Below are 22,822 nucleotides of genomic sequence, written 5' to 3' on the forward strand. Positions count from 1 at the left end.
CGCGAGATCGTGACCTGGCTGAAGTCGGACGCTTAACCGACTGCGCCACCCAGGCGCCCCATCCATACGTTTTATATCTTAAACTTACATGACGTTATACGTCAGCTGTATCTCAACATACCTGGAAAAAAAAATAGAATTACCGTATGACCCAGCAATTCTGCTTCTAGGTATATATACTCCATAGAACTGAAAACCGGGTCTCAGAGGGATATTTGTGTGCCCACCTTCACAGCAGCAGTGTTGAGAATATAAGGTGGAAGCAACGTAAACGTCCATCAGTGGATAAATGAAGAAACAAATCTGCCGTGTACCCACGGCGGAATATTATTCAGCCTTAAAAAAGGAAGGAGATTCCCATTCCCATTCCAATATGGCTGAACCCTAAGGACATCATGCTAAGGGAAATAACAATTTGTCATAAAAGATGAATATTGCATAATTCCACTTTTATGAGGTATGGAGCGCAGTCAACGTCGTACAGATAGAAAGTGAAGGATGGTTCCAGGGGCTGGGGCGGGGAGCATGGAGTGTTACTGAATGGGCACGGAGGTTCAAGTTTGGAAAATGGAAAGAGTCCTGGAGAGTGGTTACACAGCCCCACGGATGGACTTCGCACTGCCGAACTGTACATTTAAAGGGGTTAAGTTTTTAATAAATAGGTAAACCTACTTTCGCCACAATGAAGAACAAAAGAATAGGACAAAGCAGGTCACCCCGCTGATCCAGGGAGCAGGGCAGGGAGGGGAGACAGGCCAAGTGCAGGTAAGAACCGAGGCCAGTTTCACCCAGACACGTCCCCTTTAGTGAAAGACAGGACAGTGGCAGAAAGCATCACGCTGATCACAGCATTCTTTCTCTGCCGCGCTGCTCCAGCCGGACGGGCTGCCCTGTACCTCTCTGCGGGGCCGTCCCTCGAGCTCTCCCTCCGCCACGCTCCTGGGGAGTGCTTTCAGCTCTTTGCTGTGTTGGACCTTCTGTTTTCTGGATCTCACCTTCTCTGGACTCTGCTCCAAGCTGTACTCCCTCCTTTGGTGGGGCATACATGGGAGGCAAATCTCTTGAGATCACGCACTCGAGAAAGCATCTTTATTCTACCCTCTTACACAAAGACAGTCTGGGTGAGGGTGGGATTCCAGCACAGAGCCGCTTTTCTTCAGAATTTTGGAGGAATGGCTCCACTCTCTTGACTCCGATGTTGCCATCGGCAAGTCTAAACCCGTTCTGACGGCCGTCCCCCTGGGGGTGACCTATTTTTTTTTCCTCTCTGGGCCTCGGAAGTGCCACATTTGTTTCCAGCGTCACAGGAAACTTACAACGACGTGCGCTGGTGTGGCTCTAGCCTCGTTCATCCTGCCGTGAGTTCTTTAATCGGGCAGCCCAGCTCACAGGTAAACCTAACATCCGTAATGCTTATTGAATTATTTCATCAATGATTTTGCCCCCCATGTGTTTTCTACCACAAAATCCTCTATCACTTAAGTATGGACTTTTCTGGACTGCTCCTCTATTTTCTTATCTTTTCCTCTTTGTCATTTTGCTTTACTGTCTGGGAGATTTTCTCAGCTTTGTCTTCTATTCCCTCTTTTGAACGATCTTCATTTCTGCTATTAAAAGCTCTTTTTTTTTTTTCCAAAAGCTCTCTGTTTTCTAAATTTTCCTCTATTACAGCATCGTGTTCCGATTTCATGGAGGCATTGTCTCCTCTCTCCGTGGATATTTATTACAGTTTATGGAGATGAAGTTTTCTTCTCCCTGAATAGCTTGTGCCTTTCTCGCTATGCTTTTATTCGTTCATCTCATTGTTGGAGGCTTTCCTAAACTGTCTGGTAATGTTGGCTGTTTGCTCATGATGAGGAGTTGGGAGTTAAAATGCTGACCAGAATCTCTCAGAGCACGGGTGGAGCTTATTAACTCTGGGCTTCCTTCTAGGGCTTTCTCGCAAGGCTTTTTGGGGAGACTGATGCTAGCATCTTGGAGTCATTCCTCCAGAGCTGGCCAGACTCCCCCTCAAGAAGAGGCTTAAAATCACATGACCGCAATGTTCTGGAAGACCGATGGGAGAAGAGGGCTTGAGGTCTCTGTTACAGGGTACTCAGCACACATACTGACACTTAATTTCCCCCTTATTGGCACGGTTCCTGTCTCCATCTTAAAGCAAAAAGGCGTTTGCTTACTGGGTGAGTTACAAAGGACTCTCCACAAAAAGACAACACACGCAGAATCACTTTTGTCTCTACTGAGATACTACAGGGGGTTTCCTACTCACACCGCTGTCTGGTGGACCCCTTTCCTGGACCACCTCTCTGCAGCTTTGCTCAGAAGCTTAATAATCCACGTGAGAGCTTTCTTACTTGACTACATCTTTGGTTTTTACCAACTGCCAGCGCATTTCTTAGGCTCATGAAGCTTTACACCTGTTTGCTTCTCGTGAGCAGGTGCGGTACTCTCCTCGGTAACCAAGAAGCCCCTAGTAGCTCCTTTGGTAAATAGGATGGGAAATCAGGCCACGGTCGACTGACTTCCTTCTTTTCAATCAAGACTCGCACGTTCGGCCTCCCAAATGTCACCCAGCCCTGAAGGATGAGAAGGTGGAGAAAGAAAAAGAGAGGGTTCTAGACAGGAAACAATTTTCGAGTAATTTGGCTTATTTAGGGAAATGGGAGGGAGGCTGGAGGGTCGGAAGGCTGAGGGTGGGTTCGTGGGCCGCTGTGGAGGGCTGAGCGGGGATTGGCAAGAAATGAGTGACACAACCCAACCAGGAGATGACCAGCTGGCAACAAGGGGACCGGACGAAACCCCAACCGGGCGGTTTAGAAGATGGATGAGAGCCAGAGACACCAAGTGTGGAGCCTGAGATGATGACAGTAAAAATAGCAACCAAATTATCAATGCTAATTCGCATACCAGATGCTTCAGGACATTATCTCCAATTTTCATCCAACCTCCCACAGAGGGATCGTCACTCCCGCACTACAGATGCAGAAGCAGAGGGTCCCAGAGTCAAGCTGCCTTCTCGTGTGCCAGGCCGGGTCCTAACTCATGCCAAGTGTATTTGCTTATTCAGCCAGCCAGCCAGCTGGTACCAACTAACCGCTGAGCTAGATGCTGAAAACAACAAGAATACTGTCCCTAGGGGTCAGAGAACCCTACGTTCTCTTTAAAAAATTATTAAGTTAAATTATTAATTTTTATTTGCGTGTAGTTGACACGCAATGTTCCGTTCGTTTAGGTATACAGTGTAGTGACTCGACAAGTTTCAATAGCACACGACGCTCGAGTGTGGCGACCCTCTGTCCCCATATGTTGCTAGTACGATATCACTGGCTATGTTCCCCATGATGTGCCTTTTGTTCCCATGACCTATTAATTATGGAACTGGAAGCCTGTATCTCCCTCTCCCCCTTCACTCATTTTGCCCATCCCTCCCCCTGCCCCATTCTTCTCCCTCTAGCAACTATCAGTTTTTTATCTGTGTTTACAGGTCTGGTTCTGCTTTTTGTCTATTTGTGGTTTTTTTTGGGGGGGGGGGTTGGTTGGTTTTAGACTCCACACACGAGGAAATCATATGGTATTTGTCTTTCTCAGGCTGACTTATTTCACTTAGCACAATACCCTCTAGGTCCAACCATGTTGTTGCAAATGGCGTAATCTCATCCTTTTTATGGCTGTGTAATATTCCCGTGATGTGTGTGTGTGTGTGTGTGTGTGTGTGTGTGTGTGTGCACGTGTGTACTACATTTTCCTTGTCCGTTTGTCTACAGATGGACACTTGGGTTGCTTCCATATCCTGGCTTTGGTAAATACTGCTGCAATAAACATAAAGGTGCATATGGCCTTTTAGATTAGTGCTTTTGTTTTTTGGAGGGTAAATACCCTAGGATTGGAATTATTGAATCATACGGTACTTCTATGTTTAATTTTTTGAGGAACCTCCAAAGTGTTTTCCACAGTGGCCGCACAAACTTACACGCCTACCAACAGTGCACGAGGGTTCTCTTTTCTCCACACTGTCATCAATATTTGTTATCTGTCCTTTTGACGTTAGCCATACTGGCAGGTGTAAGGTGATATCCCATTGTGGTTTTGATTTGCAATTGCTTGATCATTAGTGATGTTGAACATCTTTTCATGTGCCTATTGGCCATCTGTATGTTTTCTTTGGAAAAATGTCTTTTTAGGTCCTCGGCCAATTTTTACATTAGATTGTTATTATTATCTTTGGCATTGTGTAAGTTCTTTATGTATTTTGGATACTAACCCCTTATTGGCTATATCACTTGCAAATATCGTCTCCCGTTCATTACGTTGCCTTTTTGTTTTATTGATGGTTTCTGTCACTGTGCATAAGCTTACTTTGGTGTTGTCTCAACAGTTTAATTTTGCTTTTGTTTCTCTTAGCTTCGAAGACTTATCTAGAAAAATGTTGCTATGGCCCATGTCAGAGAAATAACTGCCTCTGTTCTTCTCTGGGAGTTTAATACTTTTAAGTCTTTAATCCATTCTGAGTTTATTTTTGTGTATGGTGTTACAGGGTCGTCCAGTTTTCTCAAAATCATTTGTTGAAGAGACTGTCCTTTTTCCCGTTGTATGTTCTTGCCTCCTTTGTCATTGATCAATTGGCCTTAGGTGTGGGTTTATTTCTCAATTTTCTATTCTCTACTCTCTTCTCTTGATCTATGTGTCTGTTTTTCTGCCAGTACCATACTGTTTTGATTATTACGGCTTTGTAGTAGATCTTGAAATCTGGAATTGTGATACCTCCGGCTTGGTTGTGGTTGTGGTTGTTGTTGTTGAAGGTGGCTTTGGCTATTGAGGGTCTTTTGTGATTCCACACAAATTGGAGGATTATTTGATCTAGTTCTGTGAAAAAAGCTGTCGGTATTTTTATAGGGACAGTATTGAATCTGTAGATTGCTTTATGTAATATGGATATTTTAACAATATGAATTCTTCCAATTCACAAGCACAGTATGTCTTTCCATTTGTTTGTGTTGTCCTCAATTGCTCTAATCAATAGTTTATAGTTTTCAGAGTAGAAGTCCTTAACATCTTTGGTTAAGTTGATTCCTATGTACCTTATTCTTTTTGGTGCAATTGTCAACGGGACTGTTTTCTTATTTTCTCTTTGGGCTGCTTTGCTATTAGTGCATAGCAATGCTATGAATTTCTGGGTATTAACTTTGTACCCTGCAACTTTACTGAATTCATTTATTACTTCCTGGGGTTTTTTTTGAGGGAGTCTTTAGGGTTTTCTATGTGTAATATCATGTCATCTGCCAATAGTGACGGCTTAATTTCTTCTTCACTAACACGGATGCTTCTCATTTCTTTTTCTTTTTTTTTTTTTAATTTATTTTTGGGACAGAGAGAGACAGAGCATGAACGGGGGAGGGGCAGAGAGAGAGGGAGACACAGAATCGGAAACAGGCTCCAGGCTCTGAGCCATCAGCCCAGAGCCTGACGCGGGGCTCAAACTCACAGACCGCAAGATCGTGACCTGGCTAAAGTTGGACGCTCAACCGACTGCGCCACCCAGGCGCCCCATTCTCATTTCTTTTTCTTGTCTCACTGCTGTGGCTAGGGCTTCCAGTACTATGTTGATTAAAAGTGGTGAGAGTGGGACATTCTTGTCTTGTTCTTAATCTCAGAGGAAAAGCTTTCAGGGTTGTTTTCATTAAGATGTTCGCTGTGGGTTTTTCATATATGGCCTTTATTATCCTGAGTACGTGCCCTCTAAACCCATTTTTGTTGAGAGTTCTATCATGAACGGACGTTGAATTGTGTCAAATGCTTTTTCTGTATCTCCTGAGATGATCACGTGATTTTTATCCTTTGCTTTGTTGATGTGATGAATCACATTGATTGACTTGCAAATATTGACACATCTTTGCATCCCTGGAATCAGTCCCACCTGATTATGGCCAATGATTCTTTTAAAATATGGTGGAATGTGGTTGGCTAATATTTTGTTGAGGATCTTTGCATCTATGTTCATCAAGGACATTGGTCTGTAGTTTTCTTGTGTGTGTGTGTGTGTGTGTGTGTGTGTGTGTGTGTGTGTGTGTGGGCGTGTGTGGTGTCTTGGATTGTGTTGTCAGGGTAATGCTGACCTCATAAAGACTATTTGGAAGCTTTTCTTCCTCTTCTATTTTTTGGAATAGCTTGAGGAGGGTAAGTATTAACTCTTCTTTAAATGGTAGAGTTCACCTGTGAATTCACCTGATCCTGGACATCTATTTCCCATAGTTTTTTGATTTACCAATTCAATTTCATTAACAGCTATCAGTCTGTTCGGAGTTTCTACTTCCTCCTGACTCAGTTTTGGAAGATTGTATGCTTCCAGGGATTTATCCATTTCTTCTAGGTTGTCCATTTTGTTAGCATATTACTTTCTGTAGAATTCGGTTATAATCTTTTGTATTTCTGTGGTGTCAGTTGTTACCTCTCCTCTCTTGTTTCTGACTTTATTTGGTCCCCTTTCTCTTTTTTCCTTGATAAGTCTGGCTAGAGAATCCTACATTCTTTTAAAATCCACTTACCTTCCCAAAATCTTGTCTGTGAGCTCCATTTCAGTTCTTCGACATTCCTTTTGAATGTGAATCTCTCTTTATTTATTTTTTTTTATTTAAGAGAAAGAGAGGGTGGGGAGAGAGAGAGAGAAAGAGAGAGACAGAGAGAGGGAATCTTAAGCAGGCTTTACACTCAGCACAAAGCCCAACACAGGGCTTGATCCCATGACCCTGGGATCAGGACATGAGCTGAAATCAAAAGACACTCAGCAAACCGAGCCACCCAGGTGCCCCCGGACGTGAATCTTGAATGTGAGGTAACAGAGGCCGAGCCTTCCTGACTTAAGCATCAGTTCACAAGTGAGATCAAGGTAAGCTCTCCTTCAGAGCGATGGAATCCGCTACCCAAGCCTGTCAAGAGCAGGAGGAAACACGTCCTGAACATAAGGTCGGAACTATTCCAGGACTCCAGAGGAGTCCTTAGTGCCCTTACCTGCTATCTAGATTCATAACTACCTGTGCCAGTGTGGGAAATGCCAAGAAAGAATCTTGCCCCTTATAATGGCAGCCTATTATTATGACCTACAGTGAGTCGAGGATATGGATAGCTGCAACATTTTGCCCAGGTCCCGGGGTGTGGTTAAACTGAAAACATCAGCCACCTTCCTTCTTATGGAAACCCTCCCCCATGTACTGAAAGAAACATTCAAACTTTTGCCAAGCTCCTTCCGGAAGCTGTCACCCACCGATCCCATTTGCTGAACTCCAGCCATGTTCGTCTTTTTCTTGAATTTCTAAGCAGGCTTTTTTGCATGTGTGCTATTCCCAATTTCTCGGAAGCTTTCCCCCAAGTCTTTTCAGGGTTATCTCCTCCTTATCCGTAAGCCCCAGGCTCAGCCCCTTCTTTCCATCACAGAGTTTATTACAAATTAAAACGTTAAAAAATTTTTTTTCCAGTTTATTTTTTGTGTTGATGTCCTCGCGTTACCGTGAACTCCATCAGAGCGTGTGGGTATTTGCCTGGAATGCTGTCGCGTGCCCTGCACCCTGCAGAGTGTTAGGGAAAGCAGTTGTTCGATGCATATGTGATGAAAAAATAAAAGTAGAAATTACACACACAGGTTCACACTGCATATTCTGATCATTGAATTGGATTCCTTAACGTCTGAAAATTTCTATGCGGAGGATGTTTTATTCTTCCTTCTGTTAGACCCTCAGTAGGATCATTTTTAATTATAAGAATTCTATGGCATAATGCTCACTGATTTTCTCATGAGCAAGTATCACCTACTGATAATTTTTTTTTTATGTATGACAGATTAGGTGTGGGTTCAAATGAATCACACCAGGGAATTTGTTCTAAATTCCTGAGTCACCAAGAAGGTGAACTAAAGAATCACATGGCTCTCTCACCGTCCCTTGTATAATTGCCCTGTCGAAGATTTAATCCTTGTAGGTATATTAGCTCTTGGTTTAACAAACAGTAAGTGTTTGCTAGAAAACTGAATTACAAACAGCCTGATTCCTGAAATGGAAAATTGAAGTTTTGCGGGGACAGTATCTTAATTTTGCTTTGCTTGTGGGATACAAACTATGCGCGCAAATCAGGATAAATCTGCAGTTTCAAAGGTTTGAAGCTGGACTCAACAAAATAGAACAATTTTCACAAAATTTGGAATTCGGAGTCATCGCTCGGTACAGTGTATTGCCAGGCACCCAATGTTCGTGACATTGCTAAGTAACAGGTGACCGTTCTTAAATCAAACTCACTACCAACCCCTGAGCTTCGAACAATTCCTGTTCTTCCTCCTCTGAAAGGCACCACCACTCACCCAGTGACCTTCTGTGAAGGCCACACAGTGGTCTTCTGTGAAGGCCAGAAACCTGGGACGCATCCTTGAGTTACCCATTTCTTTACCTTCACATACTGTCATATTCCAAATGCTTTCAATTTTCCCTGCCAAATATTTTTTGGACCTGGTCCCTCTATTCTATGTTCTTTTTGGTTCTTGCCCTCATAGAATTAGGTGGGCATTGTTCTAAGCACTTTGTATTACTGTCCATTTAGTCTTAGATGGCTAGCTCACCAGTTTTATGACAAGCCGGATTTTCAGATGAGGACCTTGAAGCACAGAGAAGTTCAGTAACTGAAGCTGGCAACCAACAGAGCTGGGATGTGAAGGCCACATGTGTAACCACTAGGATATGGAGCCGCCATAACACCTGACCTGCAACCCTATAATAGTCTCCTAACCAATCTTGCTGCTTCTTTCTTCTTCTAAAACTCTCCATAGAGCTATCCAAATGGTCCCTCAATAGAGCTATCCAAATGGTCCCTCAATAGAGCTATCCAAATGGTCCCTCAATAATGCAAAATAGATTAAGCTTGTTTAAAACTGTTCAATGATTCCTCATCTCCTGGGAGGCCAAGTCTAAAGTTCTTGGCATGGTGGGCATTGCCCTTCGTGACTTTGTCCAGCTAAGCCCTCCACCTCCCATCTCCAGAACTCAGTCAGTCACCTAATGTTGGGGCTGACCTTTCCCTCTGTAACATACTCATGCCCAAACCTTCATCATCCTGGTAAACCCACCAACCCAGGCTTCAAGATTCAAATATCACCTCTTCCTTAATTTCTGTCTCTGAGAGACAAGATGTTTCTTCCTTTGTCTTCCTATATCACCTGTGTTACTAACAATGATCTCACTGCAATATAATTAGTTGTTTTTAGCTACGTCTCTAACCTGGACTATGAGATTCTTGAGGGAGAGATAATCCCACGGGCGACTTTACATCCTAGATATCCTTGGTGTACTGTGACATTTCTGACACAGGGGAGGTGCACATCACACATTTAGTTATGGGTTAAGGGATAAGAAACTTGGACCTGGGAGGGTGGAAAGTGACACTTCAAACAGTAGAAGAGAATACGCCCAGTGGGTTTTATAATGCATAATTTCTAGACGTTCCCAGCCGTTGAGCCCACCTATCTAACACTTGATTCTCTTTTACCAAATTCACTAATTTAATAGACATTTCTTGAGCGCCTACTGTGGGTCAGTATCATGCTAAGATGTAAGCAACACAAAGAAGAACACGGCAGTGTCTCTTTCTGATGAGATCAAGTCCTTTCAGGGGCCTTGTATAGGTGCCCTATACAAGGTAGAGGTGTGGGGGGAGCCAAGAAGACTGGGCAGTCCCCATGCAGTATGGCAGGAACGGTGGGACAGGGAGACCCAGTGGGCGATGAGAGCACAGAGAAGAGGCACCAAACCCAGGGTGGTAGGGTGAAAGAAAGCTCCTCAGAGGTGGTGAGACCTCTGAGAAGGGGAGACCGCAGACATTTTCAGAGAACAAAGAAAGCACTGACTTTTCTAAGCTCTGAGGTACGTTGGTTTTGCCAAAGAGGTAAGCGAGAGATGGAAAACAAAGGGTGTCGTAGGCCATCCTGAGCTACCTCTGGCCTTACCCTCAAAGCTGTGGGGAATCGTGAAACATTTCAGACGAGGCAGGAATAGGACTGACACGTGTCGTTAGAAAAATCACCCCGACAGCGGGAAGCAGGGAGAGCGGAAGTTGTTCAGTACTTGGGGCAAGAGATGATGAAATTCTGGCTGAAGGTCCCCCAGTGGAGAACAAGCAGTAGGCAGGCGTGAGATAAAATGGAGGGTAGAATCCACAGAGCCTGGGGACTGAACATGGAGAGTGAGATCAATGGGAGGGAGGAGTGAAATGTGACTCCCAACCCCGCGGGGGTGACAGAGCCATCCACGGGGCTAGGAAGCATGAGAGGAAGACCAAACTGGTGGGAGGGACAGTGCGTTCATATTTGGACCCGTCTCAGATTGCAGGGCTTGTGTCCCACCTGAGAGGAGAGACTCCACAGGATCCGTTCAAAGAGGAGAGTTTTGAGTTGGCGATAAAGCACGAAAAATCACCGACGTGTGAATGTTAAGGAAGAGGAGGGAAGGACTAAGGACGGACCCCCGAGGGATATCCACACAAGACATAAGAGGAAATGCGAGTACAGTGACCACGCAAACGCCCAGATGTCCGTATTCACAAAAAAAAAAAAAAAAAAAAAAAGAAGTCACAAAGCCGCAGCGTTCTTACGTTTAGAGATTCTGGTGTCAGCTAACCTTTGGAAAGGGGAAGATATGCTAAGGCCACCGAGGAGGAGTGTATGTGCCACGCACTCAAGAGCCAGGGGCAGGCTATAGCTTTAACGAATGAGGAACATGATTTAAAAAAAAAAAAAAAAAAAATCTCTCACATAAAGTCAAGGAGATTAAAATTAGTCAAGGGACGGTATGAATGCAGATATGAACAGCAATCACCATCCCTGATTGCTATTGTGATGGTATGAATGCATCACACTGTTTTTGAATATTTTTCTCCATGTGCTAGTATTTATATATTTGATTTCATCTAGCCTTTGGCACATATATTTTCCGATTTTCATTTGTGGGGGGGGGGGAACACTGCTACACTCCATAAAACTCATTAATAACGCACAAGTCCAGGCATTTCGATTGTATTGGGGTTCCCCGAACAAGAAAGAACACGCAAGCAAGAGAACGGAAGCCTTTTCGAAAGACTGATTCTGCAGCCTTCTGCGGCAATCCTTTGGTCCTCATGGCCGGGGAATGTTTATCTATGTGTTTGTGTAATACGCAGTCCCACCGTATCCAAGCACCTGGAAAATCTAATTAGCCTGGCCTTGATTGACTGTGTGCAGGACAATGCCATAGTCCTCAGTCTGTTCTTTGTCTCCTACAGAGCGCTCACTGATATGAAAATGAAGACACAGTAAGAGTTTCCACGAGCAGCTGCCCAACGGGCTTCTTACGGTATCGTGTCTGCACGGAATAATTGTCCGTAAATAAGGAGGTCTCTCCACCAGTCAGGGGCTGGGGAGTAGACTGCACCTGAGGAGAACTCAGGGCAGCGCGGTTTAGGACTACACCCCGGTTACACCATTAGAGGCAGAGCAGTCTTCAACCCTTGCTGGGGTAGCCCCCAGCCAGCCCCATTGCATCGTTAGAGACTAGAGCAAAAGCACGGGGAAGGAGGAATTTCAGGACATGTTCTGCTTTGTTTTCTTACCACTTAGCAAGATGCTGCCACCACGTTTGGCAGTGGCTTTGAAAGCTTAGAAAGTCCAGCCTGTAGAGGGGGGTCTAACCTGCCATTTGTGCAAGTAGGGAGGATTTGACGGAGACGCTGGTGAATATACCCGAGCAGAGGCGGGTTGACCATAAAGCCGATAAGGCTTCAGCTTTCTGGTCCCTCACTAGAATAGGTCTCTTCCAAAGTGCTGTATTCATAAATCTGTGGTCATCAGTTTGCTTTCTTTGTCCCAAAGAGGGCTCTAGGAGGTGCCTGAGCTTCGGGTCCCATAAAATCTGGATCCGCCCCTGGGCTCAGTCCAGAAGTTGTTCCCTGCAGCCGAGCCCCCTTGTTGTGCTACAGAACTCATTCTCCCTCGTTCCTTTCCACGACCTACCCGCCCACGCCCACTCTGAGTTTTAGATGGGCACAACTGCCCGTCCAGAGACTGCATTTCCCAGCCTGGCTAGATGCCAGGAGGGAGTCACGTGACTAGGATTTTGCCAGTGGGACGTGGACAGAGGTCATGTGGGCAACTGCCGGGGTTTCCCCCTTCTAAGGGTATACACTCCCCATTTTTTTCTTTCCCCTCGTTCTACTGGCTGGCAAAGGGCATTAACGGGAGCAGCCATCTTGGGACTCAAAGAAGGAAGCCACGTATGAAAGGGAGCAGGCAATGATAGACCGCTCACTTCTGGACCGTGAGTGGGAAGAGATATAAGCTCATATTTATTTAAGCCTCTGGACTTTGAGGTCTTTCTGTTTCAGCAGCTTGGACTGTGCCCTTCACACCAGCGGGCCCCTCCGGGTGAGGATTTATTTCCAGGGCAATGTGACACAGAGACAGTTGGCACAGTAAGGCTGAGCCACAGCCTTTGAAGGTTCTCGAGGAGTCAGAAGCCAATGCAAATATGAGTGGCCAGGTGTGGAATCATGATTAAGAGAAGACTCAGAGTCAGGAAACTTGGGGACACGGGATGAGAAGGGGCAGGGTAGGGAGGTCCTAGAGCATCGCCTCTTGGTGCCCATGGCTTGGACCTGGGGCTTAGGCGGGTCCTGGAGAGGAGTCTATGAGTACAGCCAAGTCATAAGGCTTTGTATGCCCTGCCCCGCCCCCCACCAGCCTCAGCTGATGGAACCAAACACGAGAAACTGATCCGAAGCCAACATTTACAGGCTGTCTGGTAGTCCTGCACTATCCTTCCTGCAGGTGTTGTTCTACTCTTCCCAGGATACAGACGATCCAAATCACACTCTTTCTCATACGGAATGGGAAGGAGAGAGCTCGAAAGGGTCAGCAGTCGGCAGTGAAGTTAGAAGCCAAAGGACACTAAGGAAGAAGACAGCAGGAAAACAGTTAAGACAAAGCCCCGCTCTTAGGTTCCCTGACCTTTGGATGGAGGATTGGAGCTACTGTTGGGTGCCACACTTTGCTAATCTTTCACGAGATTGCCTGGCTTTGCAGCCCTGAGAAGATATCTTGCCCTCTTTATGTCCCTGTGTAACCTTCCAATAAACCCCTTTAACTGAAATAAACTGAGTTGACTTAAAGATAAAAAGCCGAGAGAGCCAGATAAACCTGCATCGTATCTCCTCTGAATTTTCAATTTCCATCTCAGTCTGGATTCCCGACCGTCACGACAGAGCTACCAGAAAAAGGAGAATGAAAGTGAAGCCAGAGTTGTGGTTTTGGTCACAAAGGCATGATGGTGAAGTTGGAAAAGGCAGGAAAGTGATGGGGCGCGCGTGACCCTTCTTTGTGATTCGTCCAGACGAACCCCACAGCAGAACGACACCGTGTCACTGTTCACGCTCGCGGCAGGTATAAATTTGGAGGAGTTTGTGTGTATTTAGTCTCACTGCTGGAAGAGCTGATGGGACGTTACACGCTATTCTGGTTCCTGCCCGTGAATGCCAGCTCTGCTGGAGGGAGGGGGAGAGGTTTCACACCGCGTTGCAAAGACATCTACTGTAAGAAGCTATTTTCCTGAAACCCAAAGACGATCGCCTTAATAACACCTGGCAGGCATCTACGAAGCTCACGGCCATTTTATCCTATCTGACTTGTCCTTACAACTCTTTGGAGAGAAAAATGATTGAGCCGAAGAAAATGAGGTCCTCCAGCGTTCCTGCCTTACCTATCACTCTTCTTCTAGGACCATTCTCCTCTGCTGCTAAATAGCCTCTTCAACATCCTTGTTTGTACTTTGGTGTCACGATCTCTGTGTCTGAACATCCACCCTCCAGTCAGCCAAGACTCGGCTTACGTCCTAGGTCCTATTGGAGTTGAAAGGGGGAGAGGGTGGATGCTCTTTCTCTAGCAACTAGATATCTGCAGAGGTAACAGGTTCCTGGCCAGGTGTTAATCACCTGGCTCAGGGGTCAACAAACTTGGGCCTGGTGGAGACGACCTAACCTGATGCCTGTTTTTGTAAGTGACGTTTACTGGAATACAGCCATACCGATTTGTTTACGTTTATGAATGCTTTTGTGGTTCAAAAGCAGAGTTAGGGAGTTGTTGGCAAAGCCTAAATCACGTACTCTCTGGTCTTTTCAACAAGCGTGCTGGTCGTCGACAGAAGGGAAAGGGATCACTGCCGCATCTAACATCGAGCAGAGTGGAAACACCCAGGAAATTCCTACCGAAGGAAGGATGGAAGGAGGTGCAGGGAGATGCAATGAATTGCCCTCAGATCACATTAAAATGTTTTTTAATGCTCACTTATTTTTGAGACAGAGAGATGGAGAGTGAGCGGGGGAGGGGCAGAGAGAGAGGAAGACACAGAATCCGAAGCAGGCTCCGGGCTCTAGCTGTCAGCACAGAGCCCGACATGGGGCTCAAACTCACATGAGATCATGATCTGAGCTGAAGTCAGAAACTTAAGCGACTGAGCCACCCAGGCGCCCCAAATCAGATTTTTTATAGTGAGATACAAGGAAGAATGAGATTCAAGGCAGAAAACACTCAGGATTGGCAATCTTAGGTAAGGAGGCTGAGGATAGGAGGGATTGGGATAAAAGGGGTTGTCCTCGTTAATTACTGCTGGGTTACAAACTACCCCAAACCTAATGGCTTCAACACAATCATTTTACTGTATCTCACAATTTTATGGGTTGGACAGAGTTTGGTTGGGTGATCCTTCTACTGACGTGTCATCAATAGAGGTCAGTCTGTGGTATTCAGCTGGCAGCTGGGCTGGTTTGAAAGGGCCAGTTCAGTTTTGCTACTTGCCTGGTGCCTTGGGAGTGGTGGTAAGGCCGGGCTCGGCTGTGGTTGTCCACCAGACCACCTACCCATGGGCTTTCCAACATGTCAACCTCAGTGTGGCCACGCTTCTTATGTGGTAGCTCAGGCTCTGAGAACAAGTGTTCCCGTGAACCAGCAAAAAGCTTCAGTGTCTTTCGTGACCACAGAAGTCACATAATGACACTTACACCCTACTCAGTTGGTTGAAGTAGTCGTCAGCCTGCCCAGATTCAAGGAGAGGGGACATGGACCCCACCTCTCAGTGGAAAGGGTGTCGAAGAGTTCACGGCCATGGCTTAAAACCAGCCCGGGAGGGGACGGAGTAGCCGGGGCAGGTAACTGACACTTACTAAAGGCTTTCCATAGTTATTTCAAAACAGCTGTGTAAGAAAGGTATTATTATTCTCATTTGCCAGTTAAACAAATTCCAAGATTCAATGATTTATAATTAACTTGCAGAAAACGACTGAGCTGGTGAGTTACAGAGTTGCAATTTCAATGCAGATCCATCTAATTCCAACTGTGGGACTTTTTCCATTTTACCATGATGTCTATCATGAGGAAATGAAGAGTCAACCATGGCAGGCAATGCAATGACGGGGGTTAAAGGAAAAAACCCATGGTCTTACCTTCTTGCTCTTGGACGATAGAGTCACTAGTGGCAGAAGGGGCCTGAGTGTCCTTCTGAGGAGATATAAGATATAACAATACCCCCTGAAACCCCAGTCCCAGAGATGCCAGATGGCCCTAAACTCTTCTCCAATTCCTGGTCAGCTGTGCCAGGCAGTCTCTACCTAAGGGCACACTCCTTTCACAGTGAAAGAGGGCGATGTTGAGGGAACACATCTCCTGTGTTAGAGGCAACTCTCACATCTCCGCCTTCAGTTCCGGCTTCTCACAAAGACACCTGCAGGCCACCTCCACTTTGATGTTCCCCCTCACACACATTTTCTCAGGGCAAGCTTCTGTCCTCCCTGCCTTCCTCAGGTCCTAGACCAGTGAAGAAGACTTCCAGCTTCCAGGTCTATAAGGAGCTTGGAAGTCACTACTCCTTCCAACAAGTAAACAGCTGAACAGACTGAACAATCCACGGCTATTTTTGGATGCTTGGAGGACACAGGGAAAATTGCTGCCCCCATGGCTGGAGAGACAAGGGTGTAGAGGGAGTCATGGTTTCCCAAAGCCGAGACTCACAAGTGGATACCACTGGGGGGAAGAAAACCTGAACTGTCATTGATGAGTTGATGTATGCTCACTGTGGACAAATCTGAGAGTTATAAACTCCAGGGAAACCCACTTGGGGTCTCCACAGCACTGGGAAATTTACCTCTAGGAGCTCAACTAGGTTCCCACAGTATATACGGAGGAAAATCCCCTTGGGCTTCCAGCAAGTGGAAGGAAAAAGGAATAATTTTGAAATAAACCCAGAGCACTCTGTTCTTAACAAGGTGTGCCCTCAGGAGCCTAACCTGCCAGGGTATTGTCAGAGGCTAACTGACTGAGAGAGAAATACCGAACTCCAGCCCAATCTAGTCAACCTGTCCCATGTAAGGGGAAAAAAAAAACCCTGAGAAACACTTGTGAAGTTCACAGGCCAGAGGCACAGGCTCACTCAAAAACTGAGACCTAATCCCATGACTGTAGAACACTTCCCACACCTCACCCCCTCATTACCAAATGCCTATTTAGAGCAGTAGTTCCTTCCACACAGTACATCATGTCTGGCCAGGAAGAAAAAATTACAAGGCAGACTAAAAGGCAAAATAGACAGAGCAAGCATCAGAAACACATGCTGCAGGGCTGTTGGAATTTCGGACCAGGAGTCCTCACTGACTGTTTCCTTGCTTCTTCCGATGTTGCGGAGATAGCATAGCATGAAAGTTCAGCACCCAGGCTTTGGTACCGTGCTGCCTGAGTTTGAGTCTATTGCTTTTGTTCTTAGGTGTTTGATTTTAGGTGAGTCGTTTTATCTCGGTGAGCTTTAGCTTTCTCAACTGTAAGATGGCAAGCCTAAGAATATCTACTTATAGTGCTTTTAGGAGAACTGAGTTACTATATTGAAGGGCTTAGAATAGCACTTGGCACATAGGAGGTACTCAACAAAATGCTGGCTTTCATGATGTCCAACCAATCTCCAAGCTCTACTAGTTTTTCATTTATTCAAGGTCCTTTCTGTTACCACCATCACTATCTTAGTCTGGGTCCTAATGATCTTATCCTTATATAGCTGTTATAGCTTCAAAAAAAAAAAAAAAAAAGGAGGTCTATGTTCTCATATCTATATTCTGCACATAGTTGGCTGAGAATCTTCACCAATTTTTGACCCCTTATGTACTGCATTGCACTAAGCACTTTAGAGACATTATTTACCATCTTTGCAATACCTCCCTAAGCTAAGGTGACTACTACCCCCCTTTTACAGATGGAAGCACTGGACTCAGAGAAATAACTTGCACTAGGTCACACACCTGGTAAGTGGCAGAGTCAGGATAAGAAATCTGGTGATGTTTTATTACACCACACTTCACTTTCAGTACCATCATACTTTGACATTCATTATGTCGCCTCCCTGCTTAGAAGCTTAAGTAAATGAGTGAACAAATAAACCAATTACTCAGAGGCAGAAGGCTTCAAAGGTTTTCTATTAAATACAGGGTTTGTTTTCACATAACATTTCAATACATGATAATTTAGCCCTTGATTAATTTCCCAATCTAATTTTTTGTGCTTCCTTGCCCCAGCCCTCTATTCTAGTCGGGCTAATCTATTCACCACCCCACCAAAGACCACAACCAATTTCCCATTCCAAGTCTTTGTGACATTCATCCAGTGGAATGCCAGCTTCACACCTATCTACTTACACTGTACTCACCATTCAGGTCATAGCTCAGACCCACTTCCTGCACGTGGCCAGCTTAAGTATCTAGAACCAGGAAGGATCTGAGATTTTGCCCTACTGAAAAGACAACAATTCAGCCAGCTATAGTTTCGTGGTTGTGGCAGAAGACACAAAACGCGTGGGTCAGAGACAAAGGTGGTTTTTTTACTCACAGCAATAGTAGCAGCTAGAGGATCAGCAGTTTCATGCTGCTCACAAGATGTGCACAAGCACACGAGAGTCTCCTGGAGAATGATCCCCCAACACTGATAACCTAGTGTATGTTGACATGGCCTTCCTTGCAGGCCCTAAGATGGTATTTCTCTAGACTGAGTAACGTGCAAAGAAAGCTCTTCTGAAAAGACAAAGTCTAACAGATTTCCCAGGGTTCACTGTAACATTATTTAACTAATGTTACAAGTAAACCTAGGTATAGAGTCTCATTGTGCCCATAACTTTCACGTACTGGACAAAGTGCGGGGGGGGGGGGGGTAAGTTAAATGTAAATCAAAACAAGAAATTCAATCAATTTTGTGTTTATAATATTAACAGTTGGGAAATTATTGTTCTGCTCAAACTAAGTTGATAATGTAGGTACCGGGCTTTGGTAGCATGATGCCTGAGTTTGAATCTATTGCTTTTCTTCTTAGGTATTTGATTTTAGGTTTTAGCAGCAACAAGACAACCAACTTTCAGCTCTGCCCCCAGTTCTCTAGGGAGGGGAGGAGAGGACGAGGTTGAATCAATCACTAATGGCATGATTTAATCAAGCATGCCTATGTAATGAAGGTTCTATAAAAATCCAAGAGAATGAAGTTCAGAGAGCCTCTAGGTTGGCAAATGCATTGGGAGGGTAGTGCGCCCCAGTTTCATGGGGACAAAAGTGCCTGAGTTTGGGGCCCTTCCTAACCTTGCCCTAAGTACCTGAATGTTCTCCTGCATCCTTTAGAATAACCTCACAGTAAACTGGTAAACACACAAAAAAGTCCAGATCTACATTTATCCTGCTCTTGATTTTTATTTCAGGAATATCAATGTGAATACTGCCTATTTGCAAAGCATTTTGTACAAAATCATATTAATAACAATACTGTTTTTCTTTAAAATTTTTTTAATGTTTATTTATTATTGAGAGACAGAGAGACACAGCATGAGCAGGGGAGGGGCCGAGAGATGGAGAGACACAGAATCTGAAGCAGGCTCCAGGCTCTGAGCTGTCAGCACAGAGCTCGATACGGGGCTCGAACCCACAAACCGTGAGATCGTGACCTGAGCCGAAGTCGGACGCTCAACCAACTGAGCCACCCAGGCTCCCCAGTACTGTTTTCTTTACTTAAGTGTAATCATATCTTACGTTTAACCAAATTAAAGGGCAATTTTAATGTTGCATTGCTTTATAAACTCTGAAAAGTTATCATACTCTCATTACAGTTTGTTAGCTCCACTGAATTATCAAAACCTGGACCAAATGCATTCTTGGATCTAATTACTGGTGGCATCAGCGGAGGGAAATAACGTCTCAAGGTTTTTTCCCACAGCAGACGTCAAAAACAAATTTCTGGGTTTAGTAAAGAGTTCACAATCAGAATGTTCACAAAATCTTGTAAGTATTAGAAAGAGAATATTTTAAGGGCGCCTGGGTGGCTCAGTCAGTTAAGCGTCTGAGTCTTGATTTCGGCTCGGGTCACGATCTCACGGTTCGTGGGCTTGGGCCCCACATCGGGCTCTGTGCTGACAGCTCAGAGCCTGGAGCCTGCTTCGGATTCTGTGCCTCCCTCTGTCTGTCTCTCTTTCTCTCTCTCTCTCTCTCTCAAAAATTTAAAAAAAAAAAAAACATTAAAAAAAAAAGAAAGAACATTTTAGAAACAATTTGATCTCAAGTCAAGTTTTCTTTATGTCACCAGCTCTAGGATTTCCACCTAGGATTTTCACGCTCCTGTAAGACCTTTGCTCAGGCAGTATAGTTAAGTGTCCTTTGCTGGGTCCTTGATTCCAGCATCTCACTTGCATTTTACATCCACCGGCAGCAATCACAACAGTGCGTTACTGCAAATCCCCATCATTTTCACAACGGCAAACGTTGAGCCTCAATACCTAAATAAAAGAGGGACTAAAATTGTGCTCTGGAAAAGGTTTCCAGGGGCCATTTATGACCCTACAGGTCTTGGACACGAGGACAGTGGCAGATACCATGCTATTAAGAGCCCATCCAACAGAGGCCAGACTCTAGAAGTCAATAAAACTCAAGGTCTCTAACTTGAGGGGATTGCTTAGCAATTACGTACACACAAAGGCCATATTATGTAGGATATACTTAAATCACTGTTTGGTTATCATGATAAGAGGAAAACAACATTTAAATATCCTTACTGAGCACTGAGAACCAAGAATCTGTCTCCACACCCCTCGGGGTTCAAGGACCACAGTTTGAGAGACCCATCGGTTTAAAGCATCTTTGCCAGTAGTTCACTGTCTTGTCTTTCCTTGTTCTTATTTCCTTCCTGGATATTTCCGATCCCCAGTTTCTGTTTCCTATCTGCCTCCCTGGTACTCACTCCTCACACAACACACTGACCTTTCTCCTCCCTCTTCTTCATTTCCGTTGTTCCTGTTGGAGCAGCTTCTCAGCCCAACACCCGGCCCTCTTCCTCCTGAGTGGACACTCTCTTCGCAATTACCCAGGATGCTTCGCCACAGTGACTGTTGTCCTCAACTCACAAAGACATCAAAGGGATTTGCTTAAAGTCACGCCTTGGTCAGGGAGCAAGGCCACCCCCTCACCTCCTTCTCCGTATTCCCCCCACATAGACCTTGCTGAGTCCCTGAAGTCCTTGGGGGAGCGCCAATCTCTGAAAAGACCGAGTGCCAATATGGCGGGGCGGGGGGAGGGTCACAGTACCTTTGTGGGTTGTTGTGTACTGAGCTCAGTAACATCTTGTAAAAACATTTTTTTGACCATCGTGGTAAAATATGCAAAACGTAAAAACTATCACTCCAATCATTTTTAAGCGTGTAGTTCAATAGAATTAAGTATGTTCGCACTGTTGTGCAATCATGCTCCAGAACTTCTTCGTCTTGCAAAACTGAAATTCTATGCCCGTTGAGCAACTCCCCCCCGATTTACCCCTCCCTCCAGCCCCTGGCAACCACCGTCCTACTTTCTTTTTTTTTTTTTTTTTTTTTTAATTTTTTTTTCAACGTTTTTTATTTATTTTTGGGACAGAGAGAGGCAGAGCATGAACGGGGGAGGGGCAGATAGAGAGGGAGACACAGAATCGGAAACAGGCTCCAGGCTCTGAGCCATCAGCCCAGAGCCCGACGCGGGGCTCGAACTCACGGACCGCGAGATTGTGACCTGGCTGAAGTCGGACGCTTAACCGACTGCGCCACCCAGGCGCCCCCGTCCTACTTTCTATCTCCATGAATTGTATACATGTGGAATCATATAATTTTTGTCTTTTTGTGACTGGCCATTCTCCCCTTGACATAAAATAACACCTCTCCCCCCCACCACCACACACCAGATTAGCCCTAGACAATCACTGGCCTAGGAAACAGCACATGGGGACTGTATGTTAACATCTTTCCTGTTCTTAACTCCCACACATCCTGCTTCCCATGAAGCTGCTCTGTCAACAAGTTGAAATATTAACTCCATTCCCTTTGGTTTCCCAGGCTGAAAGTGATTTGATTAAACCTGACAGAAATAACTCTTCTTATCCATGAAATGATGAGCACTGTTTTTTTTACCCTTATTTGGGTGCTGGGTAAGAACTTTTGAGAAGCTGATGAAAATCGTGTACCCTTTCCCAGAAAAGTACGCAGGCATGCATACGTTTGCCTAGAGTTTCAGGGGTTTATAAGCCCTGGCTTAATGTGAGTCCCCTCAAGAGCAGGCTCTAAGATGAGAATCTGGGGGCAAGTAGTTTATTTGGGAGGGAATCCCAGGAAACAGGGGGAGGTAAACCAGAGAAGGGAGGGAACCCAATACAGGGTGAGTTTGTTAATTCGCAGGTGCCACTGTGGATAACAGAGGCTCATTTCGGCTGGAGACCCTCTGAGACAAGGTGCAGAACGTACCTGGGAAATCGGAAGTTAACTCTGCAGGGATCCCAGCCGGCTTTGCCCTTGGGGAAGATGGTCCTCCAGCCACAGAAAGTCCTAAGGCAGAAGAGACAGGTGTTTGAGAAGGCTTCAAGGTATACGGGAACCATTCAGTGAATCTGAAGGTGACCTTTGGGAGGGCCCGGGGCAGGCGGGTGGGACACTAACACCAATACGGATCCTGGGAAACTCACCCAGGCACGCTCGTTAAGAGGCTCTGGAACAGGTTTACTAATAAACCTCCCAGCCGCAATCGTCTGCTTCTCTGTTGAAGCGGTGGGTGGCTCACTTGTGCTCTCGGGCCTCCCTTTTTGAGCAGTTATTCAAGCGAGCCCTCCCCCCAGCAGCCTGTAACAGACATTCATGCTGACATTGCACCCCGCCTACACAGCCGAACGCAGCCTCCTCTGCGCCTGCGATCCAGCTATCTTATTTACCCCAGATGTTCATTTCGACAATAGGGAGCAGCAGGGCCTGACTCAGGGGGGCTCACTGCTTAATTGCATATGGCTTATGAGAATGAAGTACACGGTGGGGATCTGCAAAAAGCTACCTGGCAATGGCCTCACTGCCACGTCAGATCGGTTTCTCTGTCGTTCATTTCCTCGGCCTTATAGTTACAGCCCACAGAGGAGGTGGTCAATTTCATTAAAGGACACACCAGCGACAACATGGGGACATTAGTGATGAAAAAAATCACAAGCAGGACCATCAGGACTTTTTGGTGGTGGTTTTCCGAAACGTCACCTTGCAGCAGGTGGGAGAGAGCAGGAACAATTAGATACGAGGTGAAATCTCGCGTTCTGTGGAGGGTTGAATTGTATCCCTCCAAAAGGTACTGAAGTCCTAACCACAGTACCTCTGAATGTGACCTTGTTTGGAAATAAGCTTTGCAGATAATTGAGTTAATGAGGTCATGAGGGTAGGCCCCCATGCAATTCGATGGTATCTTTACAGTGAGAAGACATTTAGAT

At 45.4% G+C, this 22,822-nt stretch overlaps 1 long non-coding RNA gene across 1 annotated transcript in view; it reads right to left on the reverse strand.

Moving 5' to 3' along the window:
* The window catches only part of LOC121013667 (uncharacterized), a 38,116-nt gene extending 15,999 nt beyond the window's left edge, over nt 1-22,117 (reverse strand). Inside the window, exons 1-2 of the long non-coding RNA XR_005782830.1 lie at nt 22,017-22,117; nt 21,825-21,905 (exon numbers count right to left, since the gene is read on the reverse strand). This is a non-coding gene — a long non-coding RNA (uncharacterized LOC121013667). The remainder of the gene's footprint in view (nt 1-21,824; nt 21,906-22,016) is intronic.
* Nucleotides 22,118-22,822: the final 705 nt, after the last annotated feature.

Source organism: Herpailurus yagouaroundi, unplaced genomic scaffold, assembly GCF_014898765.1.
Source record: "Herpailurus yagouaroundi ecotype Mexico unplaced genomic scaffold, PumYag 199, whole genome shotgun sequence".
NCBI lineage: Eukaryota > Metazoa > Chordata > Mammalia > Carnivora > Felidae > Herpailurus > Herpailurus yagouaroundi.